Below are 18,142 nucleotides of genomic sequence, written 5' to 3'. Positions count from 1 at the left end.
CCTGTTTTGTTTGTTTGTTTGTTTGTTTTGTTTTTTGGAGATGGTCTCACTCCATCGCCCAGGCTGGAGCGCAGTGACATGATCTCGGCTCACTGCAACTTCCGTCTCCCAGGTACAAGCGATTCCCATGCCTCAGCCACCCAAGTAGCTGGGATTACAGGCACATGCTACCAAGTTTGGCTAATTTTTTTGTTGTTGTTGTATTTTTAGTATAGACAGAGTTTCGCTATGTTGCCCAGGCTGGTCTCAAACTCCTGAGCCCAATCTGCCCGCCTGGGTGTCCCAAAGTGCTAGGATTACAGGTGTGAGCCACTGCACCCGGCCGAAATTCCCTGTTTTAACCAAATCACTTCCATTTCTCTACAAAAGCTTCAGGAAGGGTCTACTTGATCTGATACCAGTGAAACAGACTCCTGGCTGCTTGGGGGCAGGGACTGGGGTCTTAAAAGAATTGCTTTGAGAGGTCTTGGGAGAAATCTTGTGTGAATTGGCATGTGGTCCCCAGTGGAGAGGCAGCCATCTGCAGAGCTTTGTGCCTGAAGAAATACCTCCCCTTTAAACCCTATTCATTTCTCCTGTGTCCATTCCCTCAAGTAGACTAGCCCAGCATGGGCACACAGGAGCACTCATATGTACTTGCTGAATTGAACTAATTTGAATATTATTGTTTCAGCCAGCTTATCGCTTTATAATTTGTTTATAATCTAATCTGAATTTCTGGGACTTTTCTTCTTACTGAAAAGTCTGCTCCTACGTACTTCAGTGTTAGAAGACCCTTCCCTCTCCATACTTTGCTATGCTCAGCCTTGGACTTATAGGAGGCAGGAGCTCTGGGTGTTCCTTGGCCACTCAGATCTCCTGGGTACTGAGTCTGTGCACCAACATGATCCCACCAGGCTCTCAGGGCACTTCTTAGTCTGAATTGTGACAGCCTTGGGGTCATGAATTGAACTGTCTTTGTTATTTTTTTGGTGGGGGATGGGGAGGGGCAGGCATAACACTCCCATCTGCCCATCCAGGGACAGAACAATATTTATTTAGTAAATGATTGTTAATACTTGGTTAGATGTGAAATCCTGAGGAAGTAATTTCAAGAACACAAACCAACACCCAGCCCTCAGGTTCCCTGAATCTAGTCTGTCACCACCCCCAGCCCTCACAACATATCAGAATGCCAAAGACTGAATTCCTTACCTTCCTTCATTCTCTTCCTCTCAGATCTGCTCCCTAAGCCCTCTTTAAGGCCCTTTATGTCCCTACACAGCCCAGGCATCCACTCCCAGTACTATCTCTACCTGACTCCTCCCTCTTCTTTCTTCCAGTCCTAGGTTGTTTGTTCACACCTGTCATATCTCCATTTATAACAACTATTAGGGAATTCCTCTCCAGCCCCAGGCCTGTCTGCCTTTGAGGACTATCTGCTCATCTCTCCACCATGACCTCTGGCCTTGGGTCCTCCTGCTTCATGTGTCAGGAACAATGGTGGTGGTATCAACAGTAAGAACTGCTTTGAAGAGAGTCTTCAAAGTGGCTTTGGAGTGTTGTGAGGATGTGCTGGATGCTTGGTCAAAGGACACGAGAACTTCAAAATGGAGACTTCTAGGAATCACCTGTGGACGGGCATAGAAAAACACAATAGCAGATCACAGATTGCTCTTTGCCAAGGTTTTAGCTTCCATGACCCGCTATAAAAAAATCAAACCCTATAAAAAAATCAAACTCCAAGGTTGGCAGTGGAAGAAAAGAGCCTTTATGTGAATAAGGTACCTGGATCTCAGGGACCCGACTCTTGGGGGAGTAGCTACCTCTTTAATCTTCCTGCCCAAGCCCTGCCCATAATTCTTCTCTCTGTGCCCAGTCCATCCAGTGAAATCAAGTTGAAGAACAGATACCTCTTAACTGGAACACTGGGCTCCCCTGCTGTGTCACCCCAGCATTTCTGTCCACGTTTTGCCACTCAAAGCCCTTACCACTAAGATTAAAAATAGCTGTAACTGGTTTATCATCCTCAGATTGTATCTGTGTCATTCATCCTCATATTCTAGATCATAGCTCAGTGACTGCCATAGGATAGATGCCCAATAATTGTTTGTTGGATGAATGAATAGATCAACTTTGCTTAAGGCTCTGGGATATCAGCAGAGAAAGCAGACCCAAAGAGCTACTTGTAAGAAATCTGGCTTCCAAAATGTAAAGTACTCATCTTGAGCTTGCGTTCCTCTCCAGGGCCTCCCTACCTACCTCCCGGCATATCTCCACATTAATCCCTTCCCAGCTGGTAGTATTCCAGCATAGCTAGACTTCTCAAGACAGACTGATGGGGTGAGAGAAAATTAGGAGGTCCTTCTCATGGTGGTCTAAGGTCCATTCTCCAAGATTCCAAATTCCTGTATCAAATACTATAACTTCCTTGGGTGATAAATTCTGGGAATGTCTACCTCATTGTGGGCTTACTCTAGGTCAGAAAGGAAAACAGCTTTCATCTCCTTTGCCAACTTTCATCAGTTTCTCCCTGAAATATTCTATTGAGAATTAGCCAGAAAGAGTAGGTGATCAATTAACACAATCTGCTATGGATGTGGGAGGGAGAAAAGATAGCATTTATGGAGTGTATTGCCTGTGGCCTCAGCAGAACAATCTGTCTTTATACAACAGAAGCGGTCAATATCCACCCTTAGAGGGATTATTTCGTACTTATCCTTTAAGGTTTCAGATGTCTTTTGACAGTTTCCGTGCCTTCTACTCTGCTACGGAGACTTGAAGAGAGGGAAATTTTAATAATTTGTATCAGCTTCTGAGGTGATTTCTTTTTTTCTAAATAGAACTGAAGCTGAAGGAAACAATTACAACAGGACAGTATTACTTAAGCCCAATTCAACCATTATTATTTTTTAAATTTTATAATTTTATTATGAGCCTTCAATGGAATGCTGTGCTCTTTGCTAAGCATCATCCCCAAGCTTCGCAATGGTGCATGGATAAACCAGGAACAGCCCAGAAGCTCCCTCTCTGCCCTGCGCCACCTAGTTCTAAGACACATCTTCCAATAGGCCCTCAACGGGGTCAGGCTCAGCATCTCCACCAGGACTCTTTCTATTAGAGCTCTTGGTGGGAAACCAAGAAGGGGCAGCTGACCACTAGGTTACTTCCTTTTCAAGAAATTCCTCAGATCACCACGCTGGGGAAGGCCTGCGTGAGTTTCAGTTGGTTCTGTGTTTGAACCAACATAGGAGTGCTCAGTACCAGGAGACAGAGGGCAATCTGACCCACTTTTCCCCACCAGTGCTGACCCTGGCTGCAGATTGGGAGGGGAAACACCAAACGCCACAAGGAGCTGAAACAAAAGGTGGGGGGATGGCAGGGCAGAGTGGAGGGAGAAAAGCATTGACAGGAATGAGATGGGAAAGGTGGCGGAGACAGCATTTGGGTGTTGAAATTACCCTGTGAATTTTTTCTGGTACTTTCCCGTAACTCTGAGACTGAACATTGCATGTGACATGTCTAAAACTGTGACTTGTTTAAAGCAATTGTTTGAAAACTGTCAGAATCAGGAGCTGATAGAGATAGGCTTCTAACTTAAATATCTAAAGGGAGGATTTCTTCCTAACTTCAAGAATGTGACCAGCTCATCAAAAGCAAGCAAGCAAGCATCAATGCATCACTGTGCTCAGCGTGTCTCAGTTCAGCTTCCTATGCTATCTTCAGCTGTTTCTCAGATTTAAGAGTACTTAGTCTTTCTCAGGAGACAGCATATCTTATTTGCAGGTAAAGGACAACACCCTGTTTGATAGTAAAAGATTGAATATCTAGAAACTGTTTATTTTCCTACTGTTTAAAAATTGTTTTTCCAGGAGATAAACAGATACAAATCTCCATGGATGATTTGAGAAGTGCACAGGTGATAAACGGGGAAGAGAAAACCCATTCCGCCTCCCCAGTCATCCACTGATGTCTGAGAAAGAATAGTATTACTTTTTTTCCCTCTCTCTTGACCTTCCTGTGCAATAAATACTGATGACAATAGCAGCATATAATATTTACGGTGGCCATGTAATTTACTCTCCAGACTGGGACTCTTTGGAGAGTGAAAGGGAGTGCTAATAATCATTACTCCAGGACAGTAGACTTAAATGCAGGAAAGTAGACTTAAATGGAGACATATGGTCATCCTAATAATGGTGGAAATTTACCATGGATTCTGGAGTCAGGACCAGATTTCAATCCCAGCTTCCCACATACTTACCCACCATGTAATTACAGACATGCTACTTCACCTCCAAGACCCCCATTTCATTCATTAGAAAGATGTGTGGTCTGTCCTTCAAGTTTATAATATCTTGCAAGATTCTTATGAGGATTAAATGAGATAGTTATGTAAAATCACCTAGCATAGCATAAGGCTGACATTCCAAATATATTCATATTCTTTGCTTAATAGCAATATGCCAGGATTAGTGAATCAGTTTGTTTATCCATTTCTTCAAGTACCCAAGAGTGAATTGGACAAGCATTTATTAAGACCAGTGGTTCTCAGTGGAAGCAGTACGACTCCATGGGGATGCTTTGGAAAATTGTGGAGGTGTATGTGGTTGTCACAGTGATTTGTGTACATGGGGAGGGTACTACTGGCATTTAGCAAGAGGGTGCTGGGGTTGCCAGACATCCTGCAATATCCAGAAAAGTTTTGCACAATGGATTCTCCCTCATCCCTTAGGGCCTACTAGTGACCCATTTGATATTCCTGGAGGCAAAAAAAAAAAAAAAAAACTTTATAATTATCTGAGCCTAGAGCCCAATTTGATTTTACATATAAATACAAAGCATTTGTTGCAGAGTTCTAATATGCACCGGATTTTCCCATAATGTGTCAGCTGTATAAATTAAAGAAAGATTATGCTTTGTTCAGAATTTTACTAAGCATTGTTCACTATTTCAGGAACTCTCATTACTAGTAAAAAAAAAAAAAAATACCACTGTTGGATAGTAATAGTAAAATAGGGAAGGATATGTTAGTCACTAATATAACATGCCACTCTTAAACTGCACTTAAGGCCTTCACATTCACATCATTCTCCTTACGAGTGAAAGCATTTGACTCATGTCTTCTAGTGTGACTATCCTAAGGGTATATATAATGAAAATCATATTATTTTATTGTAAATTATTTTATTTCTCTTTTATAACAAGGCATTATATTTGTGGCAGAAACTGCTAGATGCCCACCAAAATCCATGTTCCACTCTCTCTCCTGGTTCCCCAACTAGATTCTATTTCCCATCTACCCTTGCAGGCAGGTGTGGTCATGTGCTTGAGTCCTAGCCAATGGCCCCTGAGCAGAAGTGGCACATGCCACTTCCAGGCCTGGCCCATGGAAACCTCCCAGGTGCACGCCTCCATGTCTGTTCCAACTCCCTGCCCATTATTTATCCGCTCAGTCCTATCATGAGAGCTAGAAATAAACTTTTATTGCATTTAAGCTATTAAATATATTAGGGTGCATTTGTTTTAGCAATAAGGGGAACCCAACTAATACAATATGGGCTTTTAAAAAAACTTATTTGTGAATTTCATTTTAAGATAGTAAAAAGGACATTATAAAATATTAGCTATAAAAGGGGTGTTAGGTCTGATAGTGTTGAGAACTGCTGGCCTAGACTATGGAAGGTGCTGTAAGGACTAAACAGAAAAAAAATGTGTGGTCTGTCCTTCAAGTTTAAAATGTCACATGCACAACTACACAGGCGCACACACATGCAGAGTTCATTAGTTCAAGGCTGTGTATGATAAGAAACAAGTGAGTTGTGTAGACTGGATGGACTCCAAACTTTTCATTTTGCAACCCCATTAGTTAAAAACATGTTGTGCAAGCACTTTCAATATATATTTCATAGAATTCAAGACACTATCAGTTGTGCATTACATCATCACATTATATAGCATGAAGAAAGAAAAATATCCCTGCCAATCAAATTGTGACATAGGCTTTCGTAGGTATTGATTGTAAAATGTATTCCAATATGAGAGATGTTAAAATGTGAAACAATGTGTGTCTCAGAACTGATAAAAAATGATCATATGCTTCTAAATAAATATATTATGTCCTCTTAAAAGCATACACAAAAATGGGAGTTTGAAAAGGTTGAAATTTTATAAGCAAAAGTTCAATGCCTTCCTGTTGCACCCCAAAGGATCACTGCAGACACCCCACCCTGGAGGCCACAGGCATAGACAGAGGTCCTGTTTGGGCCCAGAAAAGTGAGGGGGCTCTTAGCTGAGTCTGTGTGGCTCTGGGGAAGTGGACAAGCATTCCAGAAGAATCCAGTATTCCAGAATTATCCAGCTTCTGGAATACCAGAAGAATCCACCTCCAGCTTTCACACTATATTTCTTTAGTGCCTTCCTCTCAGCAACCTGTCCTCTCACAAGAAAAATATGTTGGTTACCTCTGTTGGGGGTAATTGCATTTTAATTGGAGTCTTCAGTCCTTTAACTGAAAGGGATTAATCTTCAAAGGAGAAATTGTGACCGTCAGTAGGGGAGATATCTTGAGCCATGCACTCGTGACTTCTGTTAGAGCCACCGCACGTCTGACTTGTAAGATCAGCCTTAAGTGGCACCTACCCAAATCTTGTGTTGCTCTTTGTCTATGCTGACATTAAATACAGTGCCCAGCTGTCATCTGCTTACCCAGTTCAAGTTAGCTCCATTTACATGCCGCTGTTTCCCTAAGTTGTTTATCTTTCTCCCAGAGAGTAGCTTGCCTGGCTACCCTACTTCTGTCATTCGCCCTAACACTGAGGCTGAGAACCATAGTCACTTCTGGCCCCTTGGCTTCACTGTCCCCTAACATCACTCGGATGCTTTCCCTGTTTCTGTTTTTGGACACTTCTTCTGAAATGCTCATCCACTTCCCCAGAGCCACACAGACTCAGCTAAGAGCCCCTCACTCTTCTGGGCCCACACAGGACCTCTGTCTATGCCAGTGGCCTCCAGAGTGGGGTGTCTGTAGTGGTCCTTTGGGGTGCAACAGGAAGGTATTAAACTTTCGCTTATAAAACTTCAACCTTTCAAAACTCCCATTTTTGTGTATGCTTTTAAAAGGATATATTTGTTTAGAAGTATATGATCATTGTTTATCAGTTTTGAGACACACATTGTTTCACATTTTAACGTCTCTCATATTGAGATGCATTTTACAACCAATACCTACAGAAAGGCTATGTCACAATTTGGCGGGGATATTTTTCTTTCTTCATGCTATATAATGTAATGATGTAATGCACAATTGATAGTGTCTTGAGTTCTATGAAATATATATTGAAAGTGCTTGCACAACATGTTTTTAACTAATGGGGTTGCAAAATGAAAAGTTTGGAGTCCATCCAGTCTACACAACTCACTTGTTTCTTACCCCACACAGCCTTGAACTAATGAACTCTGTGTGCATGTGCCTGTGTAGTTGTGCATGTGATTTTACAGACTAGAAGGACAGACCATGTGTTATTCTTTTGTCTAGTCCTTACAGCACCTTCTGTAGTGCTGTAAGGACTATAAGCACCTTCCATAGCACCTTCTATCTGGGAACCCCAAGAGCGGAGATGACTCAGCAAACAGGAGAGGTAGGCAGGCACTGGGATTGCTAAAGTGGTTTTTAGGTTCAAAACCTGCATAAAGAGTCTTGAATTGAATTATCCACTGAATTCTCTCCCTCCTCTCTCTTTCCATCTCTCTATTTCCTTCTCTCTCTCTCTCTCTCACCACTCTGTCCTTCTCTCTCTCTCTCTAAAAATATCTATCTACATACACACACATATGTGAGTGTAGGTGTGTGTTTTCTCACAAGGTGATTTTTAGCAAGAGAAAAATTGTAAAAAACTCAGAAATAACCATTTTTAGTATTTCCTAAGATTAAAAGTAAGGAGAGAAATCTAAGGGGAAAAGACCAAGAAATTTGAATAGATAATTTTAAAAATCTGTAAAAAAGGGAAAACATCACCAAAATTTAGATTAAAAGGCAAACTGAAAAAAAGTTTGCAGTGAATGCAAAAAAGAGCTGCTATCTTTTCTTTATAAAGAGCTGAAGTAACTCAATAACAAAAATGCAAAGAACCCTAAACGCAAACATGCAAGGATATTTACAGACAATTCATAAAAGAGGCACCATAACTAGTCAATGATCATAAAGCCCATGGGGAAAGGGGCCATGTGTATGTGTCCACTATTAGAGACCTAATACCTGGGTCAGTGCCTGGTTCACCTGTTAAGTAAACACAGTCACGTGCCACCTAACAATGGAAATGCTTTCCTTGGGCAATTTTGTCATTGTGTGAATATCATAGGGTGTGCATATACAAACCTAGATGGTATTGCCTACTCCACTCCTAGGCCATATGGTATGGTTTTATCACTCTTAGGCCACAAACCTGTACAGCATGTTACCCTACTGAATACTGTGGGCAATTATTACACAATGGTAAGTATTTGTGTATCTGAACATATTCAAACACAAAACAGTAAAAATACAACATAAAATGTTAAAAAATGGCACACCCTGTCCTGTATAGGTCACTTACCATAAATGGAGCTTGCAGGACTGGAAGTTACTCTGGGTGAGTCAGTGAGTGAGTGGTGATTGAATGTGAAAGCTTAGGACACAACTGTCCACCTTATAAACACTGTACACTTAGACGGCACTACATTTATAAAAAATAGTTTTCTTTCTTCAATACTGAATTAACTTTAGCTCACTGTAACATTTTTACTTTATAAACTTCTTAAATTTTTTAATGTTTTGATTATTTTGTAGATATTTGGCTTAAACACACATTGTACAGCTGAACAAAAATATTTCTTTTTTTTTTTTTTGAAATGGAGTCTCGCTCTGTGGTCCAGGCTAGAGTCCGGTGGTGCGATCTCTGCTCACTACAAGCTCCACCTCCCTGGTTCACGTCATTCTCCTGCCTCAGCCTCCCAAGTAGCTGGGACTACAGGTGCCCGCCACTACGCCCGGCTAATTGTTTGTATTTTTAGTAGAGATGGGGTTTCACCATGTTAGCCAGGATGGTCTCGATCTCCTAAACTCGTGATCCACCCGACTCGGCCTCCCAAAGTGCTAGGATTACAGGCGTGAGCCACCGCACCTGGCCCCAAAATATTTCTTTTTAATATCCTTATTCTATAAGCTTCTTCTACTTTCGCAGATTTTTATTTTTCACTTTTTAAACACTTTTGTTAAAAACTAAAACACAATCACACATATTAGCCTAGGCCTACACAATGTCAGGATCATCAGTATCACTGTCTTCTACCTCTCCAGTTTGTCCCACTGGGAGGACTGAAGAGGTAATAACACACATGGAGCTGTCATCTATGAAAACAATGCCTTCTTCTGGAGTACCTCCTGAAGGACCTGCCTGGAGCTGTTCTTGAGGAGGTGTCACTCTTTTCAGAAAAGAAAAGAATGCTTGATTTATTTCTTTTTATTCATCATAGATTTGCTTGTAAGTAGATAATGCATCATGAACACTTCTCTCTACTAATGAAAACCTTTCAGTGTTAGGGTCCATGGTTTCAAACTTTCTGAGTTGTTGAGGTCTACAAAGGCTTCTGCCAAACCCTTGACAGTGAATTTTCTCAGGGTTTTTTCTTTTTCTTCTGCAGTTTCCTTTTCTCTTCACTCTTCTTTAAGCTCTGAGCTCCTGTTCCAGCTCTCACAACTCTGTCAGTTCCTCAGGACTCACATCTAGAGGCTCTTCAATGTCATCCTCATCCACACTGAGGTTAAAGTTGTTTGCTCCCTTGTAATCATGTGGGACCACCACCACATATCCAATTCATCATTGCCGCATAACTGTATTTGTTGAATGATTGATTCAATGAATGAATGAATTAATTAATTAATTAAAAAGTTGACCTTGAGGTAATCAAAGGGATAAAAATTAAATATTTTTGCCCATCACTGTAGCAAAGCTTTTTTTAAAGGAGTAATATGCAATGAGTATAGTAAATGCATGTAGTGAAAAGGACTTTCTCATGCAAATTGATGGGCATGCGAATTGTGAAAAGCAATTTGTCAACAACATGAACTGTGATGTGGTAGAAACTTTAAGTGCTCACCTCCTTCTGGTGCATGGGTGGACCACGCTTTCCCACCCAATCCCACCGCCTTGAAGGCAGACAGGGCTGTGTAACAAGTTCCGCCTACGGGGTATGAGTGAGTATTTAGGAACCTTCCCGTAAAGATGTAATCGGAGAGGAGGCTTGGTTGAGACGGTGGAACCAAAGCACTGAACAGTCCGGACTGCTAAGTCCCCATATGAGGACGGCAGCTTCAGACAGTAACCTGAGCCCAAAAATGAATTCCCATAACTAAGAAGCATATTTTTATTTTTTGTTAGGTCATTGAGATAATACTGCTGCTTGTTACCACAGCACACCTGGCTCATTCTGATTAACCTACTTATTTAATTCTTTTAATGTCTGTCAATTGAGCTATGCACCTATTATAAAACAGATCCAGAAATTCCATTTATAAGGAATAAGAGAATACTCCTAAATATGGAAAAATATATTTATACATGAAGATGATCCTTGTAAGGTTATTTTAAAAACAGCATTCCCGTAATAGAGTAGTTAGCTGCTAAAGAAAAACATACCACATGTGCTTAGTAGATATTTATAAAAAAGATGTAATAACGTGGGAAAATGTTTATGACTGCCATCCTCATAGACTTTCTATTCATACAGAATAAGATTGAAGAAAAATCACCAAAAATGTTAAAAATTGGTTTTGTTGGGTAGTGCAAATATAAGCAATTTCTTCTCCTTCTTTCTACAGCTTACAGTTTTCCAAATATTTTTAAATAAATGTATATCAATTTTTATAAAGAAAAAATGCTGCTCTTTCAATTACTTGTTTTAAAATTAATAACAAATAGGTTATTTTATTATCTCATTGGTAAGATTGTTCTTAATCCTGGAAACAGATTTTTCCCTAGTTGCTCCGAAATCCAGGTGGTGGACAAATCTTTAAATTTTATATTTTTTGCTACTTTTGTTTATATACATGCAGAAAAGGCAAATTTTAAGAAAAGATGTTTGTGAGTTCATCTCATTTAAAAGCACAATAGGCGGCCTATTGATTTTTAAAATAGGCTCTGACCTTGACCAAGGCCTTCCCGCTCTTTGGAGCCCATTGTCCTTCTCTGATCCATGAGAGATTGAATCTGGTGATCCCTAAGGCCCTCTTCCAGATCTTCTACTCTGTAATTCCATGTTCAAATGGAGTAAGATGTTCACAATTTGATATGTCAGAAGTGTAATTCAACCAGGCATTGGAAAACGTTTATCTAATTAATCTTTGCAAACAGGTATCTATGGAAACAACTTACATTTGTATTCAAGGGAGATAATCATTTATGAATTCATCCTTATACAATCATCACAAAGGTAAGTTGTGCCCAGGATAGCTTCTTGCAGTATGTACAACAGGACACAGTTTTACACCAGTTTTAGTAGAATCAAGTAGAAATCATTCTGACAAACTGAGATACCACCAGAGTTTCAGAAACTGGAGATTCTAGGTTGAAAATATATTGTAGGGATCGTGAGAGTCACAGTGCTCAGTAGACACAATTTTAGAAAAGCTGAGAAAAAGACACTAGAATGATGGAAGACCCAAGTAATCATGGAAAGCAGAAGAAAATGGATTAGATACAGAGAGCATCATTTTTCATTCAACCTGGGTCAGTTTTACCCAATAATTCTGGAATGACCACCTTGTTACCTAACTAGCTGCTCCTCCTTTCTGGGCCTGAGCTTCTACACATAGAAAATTAGGGCCCTTGACCAGATAGCATCTAAAATCCCTGCAAGCCCTAATAATAGGATTGAGCTAGTGTTTGTTTTTGCTATCATTTGATGTCCTTCAGCACTGATTTATAAGAACAAAATACAAAACTCAGGTTACGTGCAAGGAGACACTTTCATGTCTTGATAATGTCTGATAAGCAGAACTGGTGTCTTCCAGCTCACAGTTTTTTACTTCTCTCTAGCTTTATTCTTCAGACCTCTCTGGCTGCATGCAATAGAAGCTCAGTATGACCTGGCTCAAATCAAAAGGAGAAGCCTTCGTTCATATGACCAAGTCGCTGGAAGGGCATGGGTTCAGGTGGCCAAAAGACAATGAATGCAGGGTCTCGAACACTGTCAGGACTCTCCATGCTCTTTGGGTTTCAGTGTTCAAATCGGTTTCATCATGTTAGTGGAGTCATGGATACGGGCAGCTCTGGGCTCACATTCCTGGGGAAGTTAGCATTCTTCCTTAAGCTCATCTTTAATAATTCACAGGTAAGGACACTGGTGGCACAGCTTAGGTCACAATCCCAACACCCAGTCATCATGCTCAGAGGTGAGAGATATGATTTGCCAACGTGGTCACATGTCCAGTCTTTTTAATCAAGAGGATTTGAGTCATATTGGAAGCAATAGAGACATCCATACTGAGAGGGAAACAGAATAGCAGCTGTATTTGTTTTCTATTGCTGTGTCTCAAATTGCCACAAACTTAGAGGCTTAAAACAATGCTCGCCTATTAGTTCACAGTGCCATAGTTCAGAAGGCTGTGCACGGCGTGGCTGTGTTCTCTACTTAGGATCTCACAAGGCTAAAAGTGTTGGCAAGGTTTGTTTTTTTTTTCTCATTGAGAGCTCAGGGTCATCTTCCAAGCTCATGTGGTCATGGCAGCATTCACTTCCTTGAGGTCGTAGGACTGAGGCCCTCATTTCTTTGTTGGCTATCAGCCAGGGGCTGCTCTCAGCTCCTAAAGGCCCTTCATATTCCTCTTCAAATCCAGCTATGGAGAATCCCCCACCCTGGCCCCAGTGTCAAATTTATTTCACACTTCGAATCTTCGAATCTCTTTTACCAGCAAGAGCCTAGTCCTTTTTAAGAGCTTGGCTGATTAGATCAGCACCTGCTGCTCCCCAGATACTCCTCCCACCTTAAGGTCAGTTGATTTGGCACCTTAACTACATCTGCAAAATCTCTTCATGGTACCTAGCTTAGAGTTGGATTAAATAACTGGGAGAATGTGTACACCAGGGAAGAGGAGAGTGGGAATATTGGAGCTCGTCTTAGAATTCTGCCTAACTTGCCATATGAACTTAGGAAGTTTGAATCTGAGTTTGATCTTTTGAGGCATATCTCAAAAGATCAATCATCCAAAGACTAAATCTACCTAAATCTTGACCAACTAATTCACTTATTAAACTGGTTGCTTGACTCATGTAATCAATATAATTGAATTGAATAAATTTTTAAAAAGTCATATGATTGTCTTAACTTTAGGAAGATAGAATATGAATTTAAAATAGAGCTCACTTAGGTAAAAGCATGTTTTAAGCACTTTCTCCATGGTCCTTTTCAGATGAGGAGCTGTTTGATTCCATAAACTCAATTAGGCCCTTCTGTTATACATCCTCATGGAACTCTGTTCTATGACTTTCGAGACACTCTTAATTACTTACTCAACACTATTACCACTATCCTGTATCCTGACAATGCAGAATCTGCATTTCCTGTTCCATGCAGCATGCCTAGTACATGGCATAGTGGCTGGCACATAAAATAAATATTCACAGAATAAAAGAGGACAAATGCCAGGCCATGCTTTCATCATTTATGTACTCCCTGTGCTTAAGGCAGTACCAGCACATAGTAGATGTTCAACTGAAGTGGAAGGAAGTCACGAAAGGAGGGAAGAAGAGAGGAAAGCAGAACACAGTGCTAGGCCCCTTTAAAAGAAAGCAGCTAACTCTGCTTCCTGCTGTGTTGACTTGATTGACCTGTACAAACATTTCTTAGCATTTTACTTCCAAGAACAATCGTATAAGGTGATTTAATTATTTCCCAATGGTTGCTGGGACTCTTGAAGCCCATGCAGGACAATGGGCAAAAGGGTCCCCACACCAAAATTGGCATTGGGTATACCCAGAGGGTGTTTATCTGGCTGGACTCCATGCCACTGGTCACCCAAGGCTGTTCTCTTTGTTTGTTTTATCTCGAACACAGTCACATGTCCACTTCAGGTCTCTGTACAGGCAAAATGTGTCTGGAGTCAATTACTCAGCAAAGCAAATACACTCATCCCCAGGCCTGTACTAGACTTTAACTGCAGACAGGCCGAACTCACAGAACCTGTGCTGCTTACACAAAAGGAGACCTCTTATCACGTCCAGGGGGAAGTCAATATCACTTATAATATGTTAACTATCTCACTGACCCTGGAGATGATCTGGCTATGGAGAAGGGCTCAAGCAATCAAATATCTCTGAAAAAAGACACATAATCTGGGTCCAAAATGTCAGTAATAATGCACAAGCAGACCATCTTCTTGGAAGGAAATTTGGGAAATACCTTCCAGGGATGTCGTCCATGACATAGTGTTGGTCTTCCCTGCCAGCCCCCCCCCAGCTTCCTCCTTCCCCTACCCTGGCCTCACCCACAGCTACAACTCTCACTTCTCTTTTAACCTATAAGTGGAAGTCTGATGATGATCGCACACACGTCCTCCTTCCTAAGTGCTGCATTATGTCCTGCCTCTTTTTTTGCTCTGATGCATCACTAGTTGCAGGATGAAGCTATTCACAGACCCTGGATCAAGTCCATGGGGAGAGACGATAGGGAAGAACATGATTTTTAAAGATAGTTTTACCTCAACAGTGCTCAATCCCAGACCACTCTTCCCCAGTCACTTGCTTATTGCTATGGGCTGAATGTTTATGTCCTCTGAAAATTCATACGTTGAGGCCCTAACTCCCAACGTAATAGTATCTAGAGGTAAAGCCTTTGGGAGTATTAGGTTTAGATGAGGTCATGAGGGTGAGAATTCTCATGAGAGAAACAGTGCCCTTATAAGAAAAGGAAAATAGGCCGGGCACGGTGGCTCATGCCTGTAATCCCAGCACTTTGGGAAGCCAAGGTGAGTGGATCACCCGAGGTCAGGAGTTTGAGGTCAGCCTGGCCAACATGGTGAAACCCCGTCTCTACTAAAAATACAAAAATTAGCTGGGCTTGGTGGCGGGTGCCTGTAATCCTAGCTACTTGGGAGGCTGAGGCAGGAGACTCACTTGAACCAGGAGGCAGAGGTTACAGTGAGCCAAGATCGCGCCACTGCACTCCAGTCTGGGCAACAGAGTGAGACTCTGTCTCAAAAAAATAAGTAAATAAACAATAAAAAGAGGAAAATAGATTCTCTCTCTCTCTCTCTCTGTCGTCAGTGCACTCACCCAGGAAAAAAACCACACGAGGAAACAGCAAGACAGCAAGACAGCGGCCACTTACATGTACAAACCAGGAAGAGGGTCCTCACCAGGAAATGAATCCACTGTTACCTTGACCCTGGACTTCCAGCCTCCAGAACTGGGAGAAATAAATTGTTTTTTAAGCCACCCAGTCTATGGTATTTTGTTACAGCAGCCTGAGCCAACTAAGACACTTATTGCAATTAATTATTTGTATGATGACAGATTTCCTCCTTTCTATTACAGCTCTCTAAGAATTCATCTTATTTGGTTTCACCCCTCATGGTGCCTAACTACAGGTACTTATGTGTATAAATGGTTGTTAAATGTTTCTGAAACCTTCGCTTTTGTCCTAAGGAGTTTGGACTTGATCACTCATGCAGTAGTAGCTGCTGGGGGTTTCTGAATGCAAAGTGGTATTAGCTGTGTTTCTCAAGCAAATGACTTACCTTTGGAGCCTCAGGTTTCTGGTAAGAGAAATTATGTTGCACAAGGGCAGAAAGACGAGAAAGTTTTTTGAACAGCGTAACTCATTGCGTAAATGTAAAATATCCTTAAGAGCTCACATTTGCCCCTTGCATTCCTCAAAAGGGCAGAGCATCTGCTAAAAGACCAATCTGTGAAGCATTAACTTGACTTCTGCTTATTTAAGCTGGACTAACCTTGTGACTAATTCTGTCTCTGTGCTGTGGCTGCCTAAGTAGGGAACATGTCCAAATGTGGAGGGGTTGAAATCCCTTATTATGAGGAAAATATCCCAGCATGCCTTTCAACTTTACTTCTAGGCAAAAGTGAAGAAGATTCCTTTCTAAATAGCAAAAATTCACTTTGCTATACAAGAACTACTGAGGGGGATAAACCCTTGACTTTAAACTTGTCAAATATGTTTTGCAGCTCCAAAGGCTAAACACACACACAGACACGTACACAGACACACACACACATAGTCATGCCTATTGCTGCCATTTTATCCTTAGAATAACTTAGTTATAAAGACCACAATACACTAAACACTTCCTATAAAATGTCCTAGCCAGGGACTATGTGATAAAGATTTCCATATATGGGCGTGTGACTAAGGACTGAGAGCAAATATGGCAGACACTGCTGGCTACAAATCTTGGATAATTCCCTGAGAAGGAAAAGGAAAAAAAAAAGAAGCATAACAAACCTGCCGCATGCAGGAAATGCCTGGCTAACATAACGGCTGAGCATATTCGTGTGGGAAAATGCACAGGCTCACGAGCACCGGCTTTCAGGGGAAAGATGTCTTCAAAATACTCTCTCCCCATTTTTATGCTTTCAGATTCCTAAGAGCTTCTGCGGGGACTTCTGAAAACGATCTTGGCACTTTAGGCCAGGACTTTTTGAACAGCCTTTTTCAAGGGCTTAGCTCCATGTTCTTTGTAAACTGCTAAATCCTTCAACCTCTAAATTTTGTTTCAAAGTCATAAATTTCTCTCCAGGCTTCTTGGTTTTCAGAAACCAGCACAGCATGTTTCACTTGTGAACAACTGGAAGAAAGCAATTTTACTGCCAAACTTAAAAGAAAAATGGCAAGTTTCATTGGCTTTTAATTTTACATAAAGGTACGCCCTGCCTGCCAGATGTGGGTAAGTGCAATAGAATTAAACTTGTTTAATCTTCAGCATTGCATAGGTTTTCTAGTCTAAAAATATGTCACCAGGCTAAAACGCTGGTCTGTATGAACATAATGTAAATTAGAAGAGCTGAACATAATAGTCCTTGGTTAGCTTAGAAATTCAGCAGCACGGCTGGGCGCGGTGGCTCAAGCCTGTAATCCCAGCACTTTGGAAGGCCGAGGCGGGCAGATCACGAGGTCAGAATATCGAGACCATCCTGGCTAACACAGTGAAACCCCGTCTCTACTAAAAATACAAAAAATTAGCCGGGCATGTTGGCGGGCGCCTGTAGTCCCAGCTACTCGGGAGGCTGAGGCTGGAGAACGGCGTGAACCCGGGAGGCGGAGCTTGCAGTGAGCCGAGATCGCACCACTGCACTCCACCCTGGGGGACAGAGAAAGACTCCGTCTCAAAAAAAAAAAAAAAAAGAAATTCGGCAGCACAAGCACATTTGGGCTGTTATCTACTTGCAAGTCTACTGGTCCTCACTCCAAGTTCCTTTCTGCTATCTGCAGCCCCTACACACAGCCAGGGACATTGACGTTGTGGGGTCGGGTGGGCCACCTAGATTACAGGACAGTCCTGCCTTTACATAGGTGTGTGTTTTGGGGCAAGTCACTCACCTTCACTGAGCCTCGGGTCCTCACCTGAAAGGTAAGGATAACAGGAAGCCTCTCCCAAAGATGGGTCAAGATGAAATAACATGACAAGTGTAAACGTTTATCACCATGTCTGGCACTTCTTAAGCTCTCACTAAATAACAGCCTGTCTTTATTAGGTTCATCCGTCTCTGCTTGAGCGCTACTATAGAGGACAAATTGATCAGTGGGCACCACTGAGCTTTTGGTATTTCTGATACAAACCAATTCTGTAAGGCTCATTACATTTAAAATGTTAAAGCCAAAATGGATTTCTTCTGACTAACTTAATATGGACATGCTGAAGAACTTTGAAATCACCCACAGAGTCTCAGTAATTGGCTACATGTTATTTTTAATATATCAATTGATAGCCTGCAACAATCTTCCTTGACAAGTCCTAGGTTGAGTGTCAGAATCTCCCCCAGGGTGGGAGGTCCCTGGAAGCAGCTCATGGTTTTGTGTGTGTGTGTGTGTGTGTGTGTGTGTGTCTGTGAGAGAGAGAGAGATAGAGAGAGAGAGACATGAAGTTTTCAGACTAATGCTGCTCTACTACGGC

The 18,142-nt window shown here is 41.5% G+C and overlaps 1 long non-coding RNA gene across 1 annotated transcript; it reads right to left on the bottom strand.

Annotated features, from left to right (window-relative positions):
- Positions 1 to 1,240: 1,240 nt before the first annotated feature.
- LOC105737651 lies at positions 1,241 to 16,017 on the bottom strand. The gene is made up of 3 exons (XR_001113338.2): positions 15,752 to 16,017; positions 15,343 to 15,420; positions 1,241 to 1,610 (listed from the first exon to the last, which is right to left on the bottom strand). It is a non-coding gene; the product is annotated as an uncharacterized LOC105737651 (long non-coding RNA).
- Between the last annotated feature and the right edge of the window lie 2,125 nt (positions 16,018 to 18,142).

The sequence above is a fragment of the Nomascus leucogenys genome, chromosome 16 (assembly GCF_006542625.1).
Source record: "Nomascus leucogenys isolate Asia chromosome 16, Asia_NLE_v1, whole genome shotgun sequence".
NCBI lineage: Eukaryota > Metazoa > Chordata > Mammalia > Primates > Hylobatidae > Nomascus > Nomascus leucogenys.
Note: the sequence above shows the minus strand (reverse complement) of the source record. Positions and strands in the feature narration are given on the sequence as shown.